Source organism: Micromys minutus (genome assembly GCF_963924665.1).
Source record: "Micromys minutus genome assembly, chromosome: 11".
Taxonomy (NCBI): domain Eukaryota; kingdom Metazoa; phylum Chordata; class Mammalia; order Rodentia; family Muridae; genus Micromys; species Micromys minutus.
The window spans coordinates 9,418,383-9,439,353 of NC_137980.1; positions in this window are offsets into that span (position 1 = coordinate 9,418,383).

Here is a 20,971-nt window from a genome sequence, read left to right on the forward strand (position 1 = left end):
TAGGATTTATTTGTTAATTCTCAAATCTAAAGGTCTGTAGCTGATACAGAACTTTTGGTTTTCACTATAAATCTCCCTTTGCCTTATATTGTCTAAAGGAGAAATTGACTAACTACTACCCACTCATTTGCTCTAGCCAATTAGAGTTGTGTTATTCAATAGGTATCTATCAGTTGGCTGTGTTTGTTTAAGACTAAAACTAATTAAAATAAAATAGAGTTGAAGATTTAAATGATCTGATGATTTATAGCTACATATGACTTGTTAATTATATTTAGTAGTATAAATAGAACTAAAGCCACAATTTTGCCCCCTCTCCTCAACACTTGCTCTCTCCATCTCAAACATTATTTACTGTAGCAAAAGCCTGCATCTATTTCAAGGAAAAAATATTAAGTTTTCAAAAAATACAATATTTACTTTTTTTGCCAGGAAGAATCAACAGGATGAGGAAGACTGACAGAGTTTACTTGTCTTTCAGTTTGTGGCCTTAAAACTGATTTGCAGACCAGATATCAGAACGTACTAGGTCACTCTCTTTAAACCAGAATCCTTTATGAGTTCCCACTGCTCATAATGAAAAGTCCACTTATTTCATCCTGGTCTGAGTGTTCAGGGTAAACTAGCTGCTGCCTGAAACTGCCCTCATTTCATGTGTGTGATAGCATATGCTGGGATTTTTTTTTAGGTCTATTCTCTAGCTCTTTATTTTATTTTCATCTTACTCTCTTATATATTATACCCAAACCACAATTTCCTCTCTCTCTGCTTCTCTCAGCCCCTCCACATGCACCAAATCACTTCCCTTTCCCTCTTCCATTTCCTTAAAATTTATACTAAAATAATGAAATAAAAAACAGGCCTCCTAGAGATTTCATCCAGACAAGGCATAACACATTACAGTAAGACTAGTCCCATACCCTCATTCCAAGTCTAGATGAGGCAGCCCAGGAGCCAGTGACCCATGTGCAAAGAAAAGAGTAAGAGAAAGCCTCCCAGAACCTCCCAGTGCCTCCCAGCATGTACACATACACACACACACACACACACACACACACACACACACACACACACTCAGCAACACACTCAGAAACACACACTCAGCAATTAACAGGACTTTCTTTTACTTTCTATCAATTCCTAGAATTTTTGTTGTGCACATTGAACAGTGAAGGAACATACCACAGCATGACATTGAGCATATCACCTATGGGAGAGTTCCAACCCTCTCAAAGGAAAACCGGCAGGAGAGATGTGGGAAGAACTGTGTGTGGGCGAGTGTGAGGAGGATATAAGGTGAATAAGTATAAAAACCAAACAAAAACAAGCAAGCAAACAAATAAATAAAAACAGACTTTCCCTAACTAAACACGCTATGTCATCCCTGGACCCATTTTTAAACGTGCAACTCAATTTGATTATTGTGTAATTTTTGTTATTAATCCTATTAGGATATATTTTATTCATGTCGCCATTCTTTAAACTATAATTGATTTTTGTAAACAGTAAAATGTCATACATATACATCTATACATATATATCTCTTATTTTGTTCAAAATTTCTAGATAATAGTAAAGAATTAAAGCTTCTGAATTGTGAGCTAAAAATGGACATTTAAACCAAAGAAAGCATGAGAATCATCAATAGTTATTTATAGTAAGGTTAAATAACATTATCCAAACATACATTAATGGTTTTCATAGGAATAAAGTATGTGATTTAAATTATAGTTTTATTTAAAATGAAAATGAAAAGTTTTGCCTGACGGAAAGCACAGTAACTTATACTCTATGATGACATTTTTAATCTAAAGGCTCATCTATGCACCTGTGAAAGTATTTTACTTTCAGTCTTAATGAAAACGTATATTGTGTTAAAGTAAACATATTTTTTAAAAATAATTAAAATAGCAGGTATTAATAGATTACCACAAATTAATTTAGTAGAATCTCTTCTAAAAAGTACAGGATACAAAACACAAATAATTTAATTTTATATGTGGAGAGTTTGGCCACAAGGAGCTTGGCTAACTGAAGGTTGATTAACTTATTGATTTATTATATATGATTATTCAATGTTGCAGGAAAGTGAAGGATATAGTTTATATCTCATGATGCAATTTAAAATATACGAAAACCTAAATATGTTCCTAAAGCTTATAAAGTGTTGCACAAATACAAAGAGTTTGTCACAAAGTGTACGTTTTAAAAATATTAAGTCATTAATGTCTCCCTTTACATCTATGTGGGTGGCACAATTTTCATTTAACCATGTACACAAGGAGACCAGGATACAGAATTTAAGAACATTTACAGGTCTCACTGCTCGTAAGTATCAGAAAGGAGAGATGATTCCAGATGGTTGTTCTCCCATAGAAGAGAAGATAGTGTCCTGAGTGGTAAACTTGGAGTTATGTCATAAACTTCTCAATGTTACCTGTGTGACTGCACACGGTTTTATCAGATACTTAGTAATTCCAGTATGACATGAGCGAAGGTAATAATTTTCTTCTTTTGAGTAGACTCTTTTCTGGTGTCTAAATGAGACTTCTAAGCTGAGAAAGAAAACTACAAGTGTGATTCTATAAAGGACCTTGAGAGGAGATATGTGGAAAAGATTCCACAAGTTAGTCTGTTTCTCAGAAGATTCTGAGGCCGTTTACGCTACCAAAACATAGAAATAATGTGACATGATATGAGTCATTATCCAAACACTATACTGCATCAATATTCACACTGTAATCTTCAGAAGGAACTAGGAGCACCCTAGAGAATGCCGTTGATTATGCATTGTACTGGGTGACCCTTGTCTTTGTTTTGTTTCAGTGAAAATAAACTATCAGAGATTGGAAAACCGGTAAAGAGAAAATATAACAAGATATAGACATTCTTAAAATAGAAGAAAAAGAAGTTTCTAATGTTTCATGCAGAATCTAACATGCAGTATATATTCTTAGTGTAGCTTGAATTTGGCTATATGAAAATTACAGAGAATAGGAGGCCACTAGATATAAATTACAGTCTGCTGATGAGAACGAAAGATGGGGACAGAATGGTTTAAACAATGATCACAGAAAAAATTTTCTCTCTTCACATCATAGCAAACGTTTTGCCTAGATCAAGTATATAAACATACATACTGAAAATGTTTATGCAAGAGTTTTGGATCTGCCTCCAGTCTCTTCATGTGAGTGCCATGGGTTAACCCAGAACAACCCCAGAGAAGCTAGGCCAACACAGGCACCTGTACTCTCTATATAGGAGCACACTGCCTTTGTCTGATCAAGCCTGGTGCTCTGTCTCTGCAAACAACAAAAGACGTGGCTGTCCAGCTGGCTTCCCAGCCCTTTCCAGAACAATATCCAAGACTGAGGCAGCAGAAATGTAGGACAAGGGTGAAACAAGAAACAGTAAGTCTCTTCTATTAGATTTAGCATGTTTGGTTTTATGTGGAGGTCTGTGATCCACTTGGACTTGAGCTTTGAACAATAAGAATGGATCAATTCACATTCTTCTGCATGCAGACCCAAGTTGAACCAGCACCATTTGCTGAAAATGCTATCTTCTTTCCACTAAATGTTTTTAGCTTCTTTGTCAATGATCAAATGATCAGCAGTGTGTGGGTTTGTTTCTGGGTCTCCAATTCTATTCCATTGACCTACCTTCTTGTCTTTGTACAAACACCTTGCAGTTTTTTTTTTGTTTGTTTTTGTTTTTGTTTTTTTTTGTTTTTTGTTTTTTGTTTTTTGTTTTTTTTAAATCACTATTGCTTTGTAATACAGCTTGAGGTCAGGGACAGTGATTTCTTCTGAAATAATTTTTATGGTTGGGAGTAGTTTTCACCATCTTAGATATTTTGTTATTCCAAATGAATTTCAGATTTGCTTTTTGTAACTCTATAAAAACTTGAGTTGGAATTTTGATGGGAATTGAACTGAATCTGTAGATTTCTCTTGATAAGATGAAAATTTTTATATTAATTCTGCCAATCCATGAGCATGGGAGATCTTTCTATCTTCTGAGGTCTTCTGCAATGTTTTTCTTCAGAAACTTAAATTTCTTGTCATACAGATCTCTCACTTGCTTGGTTAGAGTCACACCAACATATTTTATATTATTTATGACTATTGTGAAGAATGCTGTTTCCTTATTTTCTTTCTCGTCACATTTATTCTTTGAAGAGAGGAAGGCTACTGATTTGTTGGAGTTAATTTTATATTCAGCTATTTTGCTGAAGTTGTTTATCAGCTGTAGGAGAGCTCTGGTGGAATTTTTGGGATCACTTATGTATTCTATCATATCCTTGACAAAGAGTGATATCTTGACTTCCTCCTTCCCAATTCATATCCCTTTGATCTTTTTTTGCTATCTAATTGCTCTGTCTAGAACTTGAAGTGTGATATTGAATAAGTAGGGAGGGTAGGCAGCCTTAACTTGTTCCTGATTTTAATGGGATTGCTTCAAGTTTCTCTTCACTTAGTTTGATATGGATTACTGGTTTGCTGTGTATTGCTTTTATTATATTTATGTATGGACCTTAAATTCCTGATCTGTTCAATACTTTTAATGCTAAATCTAATAGAAGAGAAAGTGGGGAAGAGCTTTGAACACTGGGAAATTTCCTGAACACAACACTGAAGGCTTATGATCTACTATCAAAAAATCAACAAATGGGAGGGACCTCATAAAATTTAAAAGCTTCTATAAGGCAAAAATCCCTCTCAACAGGACAAAATGACAACACAAAGATTGGGAAAAATGTTTACTAACACTATATCTGTTATAGGGCTAGTATCCAAAATATAAAAATAACTCTAGAAGTTAGACTCTAAAGAACCAAATAACCCTATTAAAATTGGGTCCAGAGCTAAAAAAAAATTTTAACTGAGAAATTTTGCATTGCTGAGAAGTACATAAAGAAATTTTCAATATCGTTAGTCATCATTGAAATGTAAAACAAAACAACCCTGAGATTCCACCTCACAACAGTCATAATGGCTAAGATCAAAAACTCAGGTGACAGGAGATGCTGGGAATGATCTGTAAAAAGAGGAACACTCCTCCATTGTTGGTGGGATTGTAAGCTGGTACAACCACTCTGGAAATCAGTCTGACAGTTCCTCAGAAAATTCAAAATAGTTCTACCTGTTGATCCAGCTATACCATTACTGGGCATACACCCAAAAGAAGCTCTAACATATAGTAAGGATACATACTCCATTATGTTTATAGAAGCCTTACTTATAATATAAGCTGGAAAAAACCCAGATGTCCCTCAACAGAAGAATGGATCCCGAAAATGTCTTAACACAATGGTGTAATACTCAGGTATTGAAACAACGACTTCATGAAATTTTCAGGCAAGTGGATAGAACTAGATAATATCCTGAATAAGGTAACCCAGATACAAAAAAACACAAATGTATATATAAATATTTCTGATAAGTAAATATTAGTCCAAAAACTCACAATGCCTTTGACGCAAAACACAGACCATATGGAAGTTTGGAGTAAACCAAGGTGTGGATGCTTCATTCTGGCATTGAGAGGAAAGCAGGATGATAGCAGGAGTTGGAGGGAGAAGGGACCTTGTGAGGAAGAGAGAAGGGGAAGAAATAGAGGGAGAAGCATCAGGTACTTATCAGGACAGGAAAGAGGTGCAGAGGGTCAGTAAATCAAATAAAAACATGTAGCAGTGGAGGATGAGGAAATGGAGATAGCCACTGGAAGGTCCCAGATGCCAAGGAAATGAGACACTCCCAGGACCCAACAGGGATGATTTTTAGCAGAGAAGGGGAGATAAAACCCGTAGAGACTACCTCCATGAGATTTGCATAGCCCCTGGTTGAGGATTGGAGCCACCCACCAATCTCAAAGTTTTGAACCCAGAGATGTCCCTGTCCAGTGGAACAACATGGACAAACAACATCGAGCAGAGACCGAGGAAAGGGCCATCTGGGGACTGCCCCACATAAGGATTCATCCTGTCTGCAGACACCAAACTGACAACCAAACTGTTGTCATGCCAAGAGGCACTTGCTGACAGGAATCTGGTGTGGCAGTTCCTTGGAAAATTCAGCCAGCAACTGATCAATGCAAATGTGGATGCTTGGAACTAATCACCAGACTGAATCCAGAGAACCTTGTGGAGGAGGGGGAGCTGGCAGAAGGACTGGTGGAGCTGAGGGGGATTGCAATTTCATAGGAAAAAGACTATCAGCTACCTGGACAACCCAGTGCTTCCGAGGACTAGACCACAAACCAGTGAGTGTACAGGGAGGGGCCCATGGCTCCAGATACATATGTAGCAGAAGATGGTCTTGTCTGATATCAGTGGTAATAGAGGCCCCTGGTCCTGTGGAAATTTGATGCCCTACCATAGGGAGATGCTGGAAGGGTGGTATGGGAGAGTGTGAGTAGTTGGGTGCTCACCCCCAATAGAAACAAGAGTGGAGAGAAGAGAGGGAGGTTATGAGTGGGGGGGGGCTTGTGGAGGGGTAACTGGGAAGTGGGATATCATTTGAGATGTAAATGAATGGAATGATTAATAATAATAATAATAATAATAATAGTAATAAACAGTAATTCATTCTTAATTCAAGGCACACACACACACACACACACACACACACACACACATACATACACACAAAACCATCTAGAACCAGCAGAGATTTTGTGAAAGACTGGAGAGTCTGGAGGTCATCCATGGACACAGCAGGAAAACTCAGTGACAAAGACACATTTGCTCATGATGACTCAGTGATAAATTAACCTGTATTGGGGTCGGGATGTGGACTCTACATTGTTGAACCAAGACACTGTCTCCTACTTGGCCCTCATGAAATGCGTCCTCAACATTCCAGTCTGACCACAGTAAAGATAATCCTAGTTGTAAAAGAGTGTTTCTGTAAATCTTACAAAATATGCTTTCTCAAAACAAAGTAAAATTCATGAATAAATAGTATATAACCTATATCCAAGAAAGTTAAAAAAATCCAATATATGTTTCTTGTTATGTGGTGAGATATTTATTTCTTACTGAAAAAACTCTAGAAACACATATTTTTTGATTTAACTGAAGGCTATACCAGGCAATGACTGAACCCTGGTAGCCTCCATTGCAGTAGAATGTTTTCTGGTTCGGTTAAATGTTATTTGCTTTTCTGAAATTCAGGTTTTAAATGTCATGATTTGGCTTCTGTTCTAAGATAAGACCTTGCCTGAATTCTGATCTCTATAAATATGCAAAAAAAAAAAAAAAAAACCCAAAACAAAACATTGGTCCCTAGTACTTGTATCCAGAAGAATATTCTAATTACACATGATAATATAGTAGCATTGAGGCCTCTTTGAAGAATTTTCTGCTCTCTAATACCATTGTCAAAGGAGGAGACAAAAAATGATATGTTCAATTTCTAGACTCTTTTGACAACAGCCACAGGCTGCACTTATAATAGGTATACTATATCAGCAATATCGAAGTCTGCTTGAATATTCTTCTCTAAGATCATCAATAAATACAAATAGTTTAAGATATAAAATGTTAATGTAATTTAAATTTTAACATTTATATTTTCATTCTAAAATAAAGATTATTTTGTACAGAGTTAAAATGAGAAGTGTATGATGTTATTTTTCTAGACTTCAGAAAATAAGGTAATACATTATTGAAATGAGTGGCTGACAACATGCCTATTCCGAGAAAACATATATTGTTTTAATTTAAAATTTAACATGTATGCATGTTGTTTACACTTAGAAATTATGTGTTTTGTAACATTCTAATAAATATATAGAATGCATAAAGAACCACAAGTTAAAATCAGATATATAAATACTCAAAAATGTGACTTCACAAGAAACTAAATATAAAGGGAGAAACAAAATCTACTTCATGATTTGCCCAAAGTACAGTGCAGTGTTTTAGCGATATCAAGAATATAAAATGAAGGGAAAAGAATTAAAAAAGAAAAAACATTAACACAGGAGTTAATGCACTTCTTTTTGGGCAGAGAGGGTAACAAACAGCCCCAACATTATAGAACATCTGGTCACTGAATCAAGAATGGACTTTAATTGGAAACAGACAGATGGTACAAACACTATCAGCACAGGGAAAGCTGCTGTATAGAAATAGAGATCCCGGGTAACGACTTTGGCAGGACTGCCCTTACATCACATTGCCAGTGATGGTACTCAGATTGACTGGAATATCGAGGTGGTTGACCTCCCTCCATGGCCTTCCTCTAGGCATATTTGTACTGTTTGAATAGGCAGACAATCATGTGTTCTCAGGCAATTAAAACACAGTTTGGACATCTCTCTTTAAGATATTTTTCTCACATATCAACATATGCAGTGGAAAAAGAATATTGCCATCCATAACATTTTGTTTCCTTTTGCAAAATGTTAGTTCAGAGTGAGAATTCTTTCAAGTATCTTTATTATGAGGAAAAGAGTGTATGTGATGGTTGTCAGTGTTGGAAATAAATAGTCACGTGGATAATCTTAAAAATCATTTTGTGATGATTATCTTAACAAGATAAGAAAGAGGAATGTGGAAACATGCAAAAATATTTCTCTGTGCATATTCTTGAACTATCATGTCTAAGTTAAAAATTTTATGTAATGTATGACTAAATAAACCCAAATGTTTTGCAAATCTAACATATGAGTCCATTTCAAAAAAGATTTAATAATAGTAAAAAGTGCTTGCAGAAAATCACTTTTACTGAAATACTTAAAGGAGGATTTGTCTTCATGAACTGGCATTTCTGTGGTTATAGGATTGTTATTTCAGCCAGAGGTGCTTGTGCTTTGGAACTGATTTTTATTCAAGAACTAGGTAAACCTTGAAAATGTACATAAAAATTTTTGTTTAGATCCAGATGGTTATGCTCTAAAACTGTACCGAGAGAACAAGAATCGTAAGCAAAGATGTTCTGATTTCTATTAGGTCTATAAGCCACCTGTGCACTCCTTTTAAAACAGGAATAAGAATAAGGGAAGATGGGTGATGGGAAAGGGTAGTGTGTACCTGCAGTTGTATAATTAAATTACTGATTTTACCTTTTTAATTTCTTAAGAATTTTCAAATTCTTAATTATATAAATTTCTCTTTCTGTTGACCATCTAAGTGTTCTAATTTCTAAAATAATACTTTGTCTTTATCTAACATGCATTAATTTATTAATTATTCCATTTTGAATAATCCATAAAAATTCCCTTTCACTTTTGACCACTTTTACATTGTTTTATTCTTTTAGAATATTAAAGAAAAATCAAAATCATACACCCTTTTAGGCTAATTCTTTCAGTTTATACTTAGTAAAATTGAGGACAATGGTAAGTAAATCTATGTTCTACCTCTGGGAACAATATTTTATTAGGATAATTTCACATTCACACATGAGAGAAAATATGTGATATTTGTATATTGCTCTGGGTTTCCTCCCATTCTCCCTCCCTCTCATCCTTCCTCTCACCCTCCCTCCCTTTCTTCTTTGCTACCTTCCTTCCTTCCATCCTTTTTCCTTTCTTTCTGTTTTAGTTAGGGTTTTATTGCTGTGAAGAAACACCATGATCATGAAAACTCTTAAAAAGCACAACTTTTAATTGGGGATTGGCTTCTAGTTTCAGAAATTTAGTCCATTACCATCATTGTTAACCATGGCAATATCTAGGCAGATGTGGTACAAGAAGAGCCATGGATTCTATAACTTGATCTGCTGAGAGTAAGAAGACTGTTGTACCACACTGGACATAGATTGAGCATATATAAGATATCAATGACCACCTCCACAGTGGTCTTTGAAAATAAGGCCACCCCTACTGCAATAAAGCCACATCTCCTAATAGAACCATTCTTTATAGGTCAAGTATTCAAACAAACCACTGTGCTTCTCTTTCTTCCCTTTCTTCTCTTCTCTTCCCTTCCTTTCTGCCCCACTTCTCTTTTCTGACACAGTTTTACACAAATACAAAATACTTATTAAAATAACCAGGTTTAGATTTCAAAAGCATACAGTGTAATGGTTTGAATAGGACTGGCTCTCATAGACTGTAATATTAGGCAATAGGGAGTGGTTCTGTTTGATAGGGATTAGGGAGTGTGGTTTTGTTGAAAGAGGTGTGACCTTGTTGGAGGAAGTGTGTTATTGTAGATGGTCTTTAGAGTTTTAAATTCTCAAGGCTGGCTCAGTCTCCTCTTTCCTCCCTCCTTCCCTTCCTTTCTCTCTCTTCCCCTCCCTCTCTTTTCCCCTCACCCTGCCTCTTTCTCTTTCACTACCTAATGCCTATGAATGCAGATTTAGAATTATGGCTCCTTCTCCAGCACCAGATCTGCCTGCATGCCACTATCCTCAGCATGATGATAATGAACTAAAACTCTGAATCTATAAACCAGCCCCTATTAAATGTTTTCCTTTATAAAAGTTGCTGAGGTCGTAGAATCTCTTTCCAGCAATAGAAACCTTACTGGAGACATACAGGAATGACTATATTGTTATGAGGACAGTAGGAAATGTTCTTAAAACTATTACCTGCTTGGTCTTCTGAAGAGAAAAGAATTAACTTAGTAGCATTTTATGTGTAAACTCACCAAGAAAATGACTAGGATTAACATATAGTGAAATTCTTTCAAACTTCATATGTAACATCAGTAGATATGAGTGAATTCAGATCTTTTCTTATACGGGGCTGGTAGTAAAAAAGTCAAGACGCCCTCAACATGTGATTTAGGTTGGAGTGGGTAAGAGCTGACAAAAAGAGTTTTCAGAAAATTATTAATAAAATACAGACTTCAAAGGTATCTTTTTTTTTTTTTTACTTTTAATTGGATATTCTCTGTGTTTACATTTCAGATGTTATCCCCTTCCCCCAATCCCATCTCCCTCCTCCTCCCACTACCTCCATGAAGGTGCTCCCTCTTCCAACCACACACTCACACCTCAGCACCTTGGTGTTCCCCTACACTGGGAAAATGAGAAAGGTATCCATTCAAAATATGTAATTAAAATATAATTTCTTTTCATTTCTTTCTTCCTGTCCTTCCAACTGCTGCCCTAACCCTCTCCTCCAAAATTCAAGGACTCCTTTTCTTTAGTAATTGTTATTACATTTAGGTAAATAAATATATAGATACAACCTGCTGAGGTTGTACATTCTAGGGCTAACCACTTGGTATTAGATAGACAACCAGGGATTCATCTTTGGGCATGATTAATTCTTTCTTTCTCAGCTTGTAGCTTTTCATTTAAGAATGAGATTTTTAAGAGTCCTTCCACAGACTTTAGGATGTCAACTGGTCATCTAATAATTCAGGTCTTGTTTAGGCAGCTATGCTGTTAAGTTTTGGGAAGGTATATCTTCCCTCTCACAGCTAGAAGACACACTATCACAGCAGATTCCCTGATCACCTAGCCCTTATACTTTTTCTGAGCCCTCAGCTGTGATGCCTGAACCTTGGGTAAGAGAGGTGTATACTTAAGTATAATTTGGGACTGGATATCCAAGTGTCAGTTGTTCATTGCATTTTGATTAGTTGTGGCTGTCTGTAATATTCTTTTGTTGCAAAGCTGAATGCTACACTTTTAATGGGGGCTGAATGCTACACTGTTAATGGGGGCTGAATGCTATACTTCTCATTGGCCCTAGGATGAAAATTTAAAAAGAAGTTCAGGATTACATTGGTTTCATAAAGATGTGGCAGTAGCTTTACCTCTAAAATCCATGACTTCAGTAGCCAAGTGTAATTGGCTAGCTTTACCACCCCAAATATAATTTCCCTTTTCCCTCATTTCAAGGGCCATTGATTCCATCAAGAAAGATATTGGTAACCATCAAAATATAAGTGCTACTATTAAACCTTTAGAGATACCTTGCCATGTAGGTCATTGCTGTGGTTTTTAGGTATAATTCGTTTATCTTAGGACTATTCATTTATCATAGCATCCTGCATATTACCTTTAGATTCTATGAAAAAAATAAACCTAGTTTTAGGCACAAAATTTTTGGGGAGAACTTGAATAGTCTGAGTCTTGTATTCAAGATATGTGGTGTCTTCTGCCACAGAGCTTTACTAGTCACTTTTGGGAAATAAACAAGAGCAGTAGCCACAGCCTGGGGTCCTCTTTGTGGTCTTCTTTGATATGCAGAGTTCTATCACAATAAGCACATGAATTTCATTTAAAACACACACACACACACACTTTTCTATATATTAAATAAAATTTCAGGTAACTATAAAGTAATTATTTCTTATTTCTTTTGGAAATGTTATTTATCACTTTGTCATCCCCATTTTTCCTGCAATGTCTTCCTTTCTCCTCCCCTATTAAAGCATCCTATACTATCCCCTCATCCTTTCCCTGGAAATAGAAATAAGACATTTTGCAAGAATTCCATACCATTGCATAGTCTAGAAAAAGAAACATTTAATTATGTGGTTGTGAAAAATAATTGACAGAGGAAATAGAACAATAATTTTTAATTGTCTGAATTTTGTAATCTAGTGCCAAGTATAAACACATGAAGTTTAGATGCACTGACTCATGATTAACAGAAGTAAATGAACAAGCAATGGAGGGAGATTCCATAGCTTTCCTGTAGTCCTACAAGTTACTAGGAAACAAATTACCCAGGGTGCATTTTAATGAGAGATATGGTGGACTGTAACTAAGGTCTGGATTTAAAAGTTAATGATGCTGTAGCAGAGTGCACATGGCCATCATGGGTTCAAGCAAAATGAAGTCCCAGCTGTGAGAAGAGGAAGTGTACAAGAGACGTCAGTCTTAACTAGTTAGCTGCTTACAATAGACAGGCATTTACAAAAGGAATACTAGTTATTCACAGTGAAGTCTAATTTAAGGATATAGCCCATACCGAGCAATAGATAGCCAAGACAAAATCAACTCAATTGTTTTTTTTTATTGAAGAACTTTATTTTAAAAAACAAAGATAAATGTACAAATCTTAAGCATTTTTGCATAAAAGTATACGAATACATTTTTGTCATTGCTTGGCTTTTTTTTTTTAAAGTTTGATAGTGAGCATTAAGATCTTACAATTGCCTTTTTGTAGACTTTCCTCATGTGACTTTATTTAGATGTCTTGGTCTTACTGGTCTTCTGTTGGTATATTAAAGTTTCCGATTACATGCTTTATGAGTGTTAATTTAAGTGTGTTTCTTTGTGTTTTCTAAAAATTTTATTTCATTCTGTTTTGTCTGTTGTTTAAAGAAGAGAGAATAACACAGTATATGGAGTTGGATGAGTGTAGATATCAGGAGACTATGGGACATGGTAAGGTCAAACTACTAATACACTTTGCTATCATCATCCTCCAAATACTTCTTCTGTCTGTGTTGGTCTGCTTGTACACCCTTGTAAATATTTCTCCGGTGCTTTCCTGTAATTCAGTTACCTTTGGGGACCAACTCTTATAGACCCAGTTCCAATTTCCCTCAGAAAACTTGAAGTTGCCTACACTGCTTGATGCAATTTACCTAAATGGAGAGTCACAGAGGAAGTAACTGTGAATATGCTTGGTACATAGGAAGTGGCATTATTAGGAGGTGTGGCCTTGGAATAAGTGTATCACTGTAGAGAGAGCTCTCCTCAGGCTGGACCTCCCCCATTGTGGAAGAGAGCACCCTGCTGGCTTCTGGTGGAAGTCTATCTCTTTCAAGATACATTTGGGTCAAGATATAGAACTCTCTGCTCCTAGAACATCAAGTCTGCCTGTCTGAGGCCACAGTTCCTATGATAATGATAATAGAGTGAACCTCTGAACCACACCAGCCCCAATTAAATATTGTCCTTTATAAGAGTTGCCTTGCTCATGATGCCTCTTCAGAGCAATAAAACTTAAACTTACACAGTGCCTGTGTTATAGTTGTATAGCTTGTTCTGTTACATTATTGTATCATACCCCAAATAATCTTTCCAGTTGCCATTCAGTTGGAATTAAATTAATATTTGTTGAATAGTCACTTTAAAGTTGCCATTTTTAGATACCCCACTTTTTTATGTTTACTTATTTACCCAAATTTATTGATAAAAATCATTTAGTAGATTGGGTAGTTTTATTATCAAAAAGTATTGTTTAAGAACACTTCTTACTAACAGTAATCTTATTTCTTACCTGATATATTCCTCTACCCTTTCTCATAAATATGACATTATCTGAAGGCCTAATGATGTTATTGAAAGTGAATGGACAATTATACTGTGCTTTCTGCAATAATCTTGGTTTTAAGTTCAGATTGAAGAGGCATGTTCATTAGCCTATCAGAATTATACAGATAGGATAAATCACATTTAATAATTGTAGGAAATATAGTTGGTAATCAGAAAATTTATTGAAATAGAGAAGAGAGTGCTTAGGAAATGAACTTAACATCTATGACTAACTAGTATATAGTTAATTTGAGAAATTTTTGATGTGTATTATAATAGATAAAAAAAAATCTATGTTTGTTTACATTGATTTCCTGTGTTGAAACACAACAGAATTTAATAATTAACCATATGCTTCATTTCCTACCAGGAAAAATTTGGGCTCAGATTTATTCTAAACAGGATGTTTTAATATTTGCATGCAGTGCTGGAATAAGAATTGAAATTTAATTACTTTGTAAATATATTTGTCTCTTAAAAGAACACCAGAAACCCAAAATAAAAAATCAATTTAGATGATAAAATTAGGACTGCCCTTTATAAAGGGAAATATTTCTCATTTCATACAGATATTTTCAGTTTTTCTAGAAGGCACACTGCTTGTTTTTAGGTATCCATTGCGTATTTAGAAATTCATATAGTTTTTTTCCAGTTCCAATCTTCATTTGGATAACAGTGTAAACTTTAGAAACCTACAGCAAAATTCAGGATCTTGATCTTATACATGCTAAGAAACTGTTCTGCCACAAGTGTACTCTCAGCTGTTTTATGTTTTTTTCTTCTTTTTTCTGAGGGCTTATGCACAATATTGGAGCAAGATCTTCTTTTGAGTCCGTGACTGTGTTAACCTGACTGGAATTCAGTTTTCATTTGTGATTTGGAGATAACAGTGCTTTCGTCGTACCTTCACTTTCAGAATGAAATGAAATTAGTGTCTAATAATAATCCACAGTCTCTGACAGGGCAAACCCATAAAAACAACAGCTGATGCTTTTTTCCCATTTCTCTCCAATTACAGTGTCCTCTATGATAATTAATGCTTTGTATTATATTGTTTTCACTTTCATTTCTTGTTAGTGCTTGATACACATGGGACTCTGTCTTTTGTATCTCTGTGTAGGTCAGCAAAAGAATTTTATATTGAAAATGCTTGCCAGTAATATGTTCCCTTTCAGGTTTATGTTCAAAATCAATATTTTCAGTTTTCCAATTTTTTATCATTATATTTGCAATCAGTATATGTAGCCCAAGCTATTAAATTTAGGTTTAACTTAAGGAATGAACTGATAACATTCACTTCATATAAGGAAATAAAAGCAATCTTTACTGCTTAGAATCTATGATGGCCCAGCAAAGGCATGGTAGCAGCAACAGCGGAGAGTTCAAACTTCAAAGCTGTGTGTAGGAGACAGAGTTCCCACTGTTGACAGCAAGATGCTTTAAGACCATCCTCATGACACACCTCTTTCAACAAAGCCACAGTTTCTAGATCTGTAAAAAGAAAAAAAAATCCCACCAACTAGGGAGATTAATAAATCAAATATTAATTTACATGAGCCTATGGAGTCAATATCATTTGAACATTCCACACCTTGATTTTCATAGTCTTGATAGTTCATAATATAATGAAAAAAATCACTTAATAAACTTGAGGAGACCCTGTATTCTTTTGCAGTTTCAACACTGCTTTAAATTCTAGTGTTCAAGGTCTCTTCTCAGACTCTATGCAATCTCATAATTGCAATCTTCTATAAAATTAAAAGACAAATTACATGGTTCAAAAGTAAATGTATAGAATTTCAAATATCATTACAAATGGGAAGAATCATGGAGTAGTGAATAAATGCTGATTCACAGAAAAATAAAAACACAGAATGGCAAATCTCCAGCCTTGTAGCTTATTTTCTGATATCAAAAGGCTAAGATGGCTCTGACACTCCAGCTTCTCTCCAAATAACATACTTAGGTTATTGCATGCTTTGTATGAAGGGTTCTTTGGTGGATATCCGAGGCTTCTAGCATGTTCATGATCTTGGGGCTTAAATGAAATTCAGGTTTTGCTTTCACACAGTGGATTTTTAATGCATCTTGTCTTTTCAGGGCTTTCATGCAGGGAATGTTCTGCCACACATTTCCTGGCCTTGGTACCTGTCCTTAAGTATGAACTAAGATTTTATAACTCCTTTAGTTATGTATTATTTATACATAAATATAGAATCATGTGGATAGATCAGCCATTTTGGCTGCCCATTTGGAGTACAGTCTGGACTCTAAAAAAAAATTTACTTCAGCTTGTTTTGTTGCTCTTTAAGGAGCTGAACTTTTCTTTTTTATTTCCTTTTGCAAATGGAAGCTTACTTGAGTGGGATATTACACCAGGGCAGTCTTTCTTTACCCCAGTGCAATTTGGTCTCTCCTTAATCTTTTTATCACTTTTAGCTCAAGCCTGCTGTTTTTCTCTTTAGATTATAAGTTTTATATTTGTTTTTACCATCTTTACTCTTTCTAATTATTGGCTTGCATAAGATTGATCAATATTAATCATGCAACAAACTCAATAGTATCCTGTTTTGATATTTGCTCATTCAGGATAGTCCATTAATTTTCAATTCAGTCTCATGCAAGTTCTTAGAGAAAGGACAGAAGGTAGTTAGTCTGTTTGTAAAAACTGTCACAGAATGGCATCTACCATAGTTGCTGTTAAATTTCTGGACTCCCTGTCATCCCTCTAAGCTGGACCTCCACAGTCTGGCAGTTCACAACACTATGGCCTTCCATGATCCTACTAGGATGGCCTGCTATGCTCTTCTTTAGCATCTAGTCACTCTTTTATCCAGAGTTCCAAGGTCTTTCCCATTTCTCCAAAAGAGAGCATAGTCAAGTCTGTGACAGCAATAACTCAATCCTTGGCACCAACTTCCATCATAGTTACTTTTTTTATTGCTATAATAAACCACTATTATAGAGGCACATAAAATAGAGCATATAATTGGGCATAAAGTTTTAGAGACTTAGAGTTTCTGATGGCTAAGCCAAGATATGACAGCAGGGACAAGAGTTCATAGGTCTAAATGCCAAGAAGAAAGTAAAGATGCAGAAAATATTTACAGCCTCAAAGTTTGTCCGTGGCACACATCTTCCAAATCCACAATACATAATTTCTCCATAAACATCTATTCTAACAGGGGATCATGTATGTAAACACGTGAGCACCTATGGGGGCCAGTCTCATTGAAACGACCACAATTACTTTATTAGTTTGAAAAAGAGAATTGAATACTTACACATTGTAGTAAGTGATGGAGAGAGCTGGTTCAGGTTAAGAGTAAGGAAATCATCCCCAGGGATTGCTACAGTAAGGAAAGGTAGAAAGAGAGACAGAGACAGAGACAGAGGCAGAGACAGGGAGAAGAGAGGAGAGACAGAAACAAGAAAAGAAAGACAGGAAGAAAGAAAGAAATTAAAGAAGGAAAAAGGAAAGAAAGGCAAGAAACACTCCTTAGCCTCTACAGACCAAATGTAAGTAGAAATTTTTCCCAAGAAACTTGGGACTTACTAGTCAAGTGCCTCAACTCTGTAAAGGCCAGAACATTAATTGGTGAAGTTGCCATTAATTTGGGCCCAAAAGGAGAAATGTTGATCTTTCAAGAAATAGGAATTTGTAATTGGCTATGATTGGTTCTGAATGTACCCACCAATCTATAATATCCAACTGTTATTGAGTTGAATTCCTGGAATAAAATACTGGTAGCTTGTTATACTATTAAAGTAAATAAAAGGAAAATCAGTTCCCATAACAATTTATTATTTTTTTAAGTTAAGGAAATCTTAGCTTAGATGTTGTCTTATAAAAGCCTTTGAGAAACAGAAATGAAACTTAAATTGATTTTCAAAACTGCTGTTAGTAATTGTTCTCTTCTGTTCTACTTTGTGAGCCCTGTTTTTGCTCCTTGTGTTGAACTAATTTTTACTTTAAACTTCTTATATTATGCTTTGTCCTCTGTTGTAAAACAAGTCTTTTTCATATTGAACTTGATCTACTTTCATTTCAATGGACTCCAAACTGAATTATAAGGTAGCCTGAGACTTCTAACTCTTAATTTCTTTAAAGTTAAGAGAATAAAGAAAGAACATCCTTGCAGGGATGACAGCATTCACAGTATACAGAATATGCAAGTCTTTTTTTTTTTTTTTAAACTGAGAAAAGCACTAGTCAGAAGTCAGAAGTAAACTTCATGTTTACAAATGCTATTACAGTACAAATACTTGAGGACATGTGGTCAAACCAATAATATACATTCACTTGTCATCTTCTGAGGATTGTAATAAACATATTTGGGCTCACAGTAAAATTAAGGGGATAAAACAGAGCTTTCAAAGTAGTTCCTGCTCCCATACAAGAACGAATTTAGTTTCTACTTTTAGCTATATTATGTACGAAATAACCCTGCTCCTCAAAGATTATCATTTTCTTCTCCTGGAATAACCATTATTTTGATTTATTCAAATAAAAATGATGCATGTCAGGAATTGCCACTGAAGCTTTTACATTAAAGTTGTCACAAAATAAAAGGAAACTACAGTTATATAAATAAGTCAACTTAGCACTATCCAATGTAGTATTTGATTTAAATATTGATTTAATTTTTTAAATATTGATTTAAATATTTGTGTGTGTAAGTGCATGTGTGTATGCAAGTGTAGACATGCCTTGCCACTGCTACTCATTCAAGATCATTCCAGAAACTCTCCCAGGTCTTCCATATTACTGCAGGAGTGCATTTCTGGGGTTTGCAGATACACATAAACACAGGTTTTCACCTGGGTTCTCAGGATTAGCTTTTGATTGTTGATCCATTTCTCTGTCTTCTAATGTTGGATTTAAGGAATATTGAAATTCTAACTTGATAATTTGAAGCTGAGAGTGAACTTTGTGCAATTTTAACATCATATTTCTCTTTTTCTTGGGTCCTGGTTTTCCTGTGTGTGGAAGGAGATTAATCATAGTCAAATACAAAGTTTTATATGGAGATAGTGGGTGTAGTAGATATTGTTAGATAATGTGTGCAGTGGTTATTCCTGGTTGTCAACTTGACTACATCTGGAATGAACCACAATCCAGAATTGGAAGGCCCACTTTTGATCCTGAGCTCAAGCCTGAGAGATAGAAGTTTCTGACTTGGATCTTGGTATGAGTTCTGTGACCTCAAGTCATTGAATCCCTCTAAGTCTGTTTCCTCGTTTGTTAGAGAAGCTAAAAATAGAAATTTGATTAGATTTATTAGAGATTCATTAATTCTGTAAATCATTAATTAAATGTCAACTGTAACAAGATCCTATGAAGATATATAGAACCATTCTACTTTGTAGAAGTTTTTGTAATTTTATATGAACTGAGTAGAATCTTTCAGCCTCAGGTCTGAGACCTGAAGGGAACCTCACTCTCATAGTCTCTCATGTTTGCACACCCAATGTGTCCATCATGGATCTGATTTGTTGCCTGGGGAAATCTGCGAATTATGAGAGCACCAAGAAAGGAGTAAAGCAGACATTGGAGGACATCCTGGGCTAGACTAAGGTTGTCTCCTACATCATTAACAGTTACATCTACTCTTTTACCATTGACACTTTGGCTGGTCTTGCTTTTGATGACAACTTTCTAAAACTTATTTCCTTGTATGATGACAAATATGGCTTCAGCACCAAGGTGGTGAACCACATTGTCTACATGGCCTCAAAGAAGATAGAAGCTCTAGACCACCCATTCCAGTGAGAACATGATAGCAGGAAAGAATCCCTCAGCTGCTACAGAGTCCCTGTCCCACCTGTCATAACATCTATGTTACTCCACTGACCACACAGATGGGCCTCTTTATTCTAGGTTTCTCTTGATTATTACTTAGGTATTAATCCCTTTGTTTAATACTTAAAAGAGACCATCTTAACTGTCTTTTCTTTGTGGTTTAATTTTTGGAATTTATAAGAACTCATGGGCCTTTTATGTAATTGGGTATTGGTTTTCTTCCTGTCTGACCTACCCTTCCACTAAATACAAGCACCAGGAATTCAGCAGTACTCCCCGCCATGTTTCCCAGAAAAGGAACATGGTATACACTAGATATCACGTGCACTAGATTGATGCCTTTCAGTCTTTACTTAGGTTGCCTTTTATGGTAATAAGTACATTTTTCTGTAGTGATTTGGTCTGAGCACTCTGTTGGTTAGAGGAGATAGTTCAATAACCACACATGTCTCTGAGCTAAGGCAGTAGGGAGGCTGACTCGCAGGGACAATGCTGTCTGAAGCACCGTGCTTCTCTCTAATAGGCAATCTCAGGATCTGGAAACTCCTACTCTTTATTTTCCCATTTTGTGTCCTTTAACGGATGCACTAAAATTCTTTCATTACTATTTTTGTGGTGTGTTATGCAATTACATTTTAGGAATGACACATCTTATGAGAAATATCAGAGGCATCAGAGTGCCTCTTAAATTAACTACATGGGCCTTTCAAAATGATATTTCTTTTTGAAAATTGGTGGATATTTTCATTTGGTTTCCACTTTCCCATCACTTCCTTTAATCTGTAGTTTAAAAAATGATTTTGGGGATTTAATCAGATTTAGCTGTAGGTAATGCCATTGCGAAAAAGCTACACATGGTTTTGGAAAGCTGAAATACTTTTCAAATTCATAAATGATTTTTCTCACGGTCATGCTTACATATTTTTGTTCTCCCAGCAACCCTATCCGTCTGTATCACATATCCTACCACAGTTTTTCTGAACAAGTT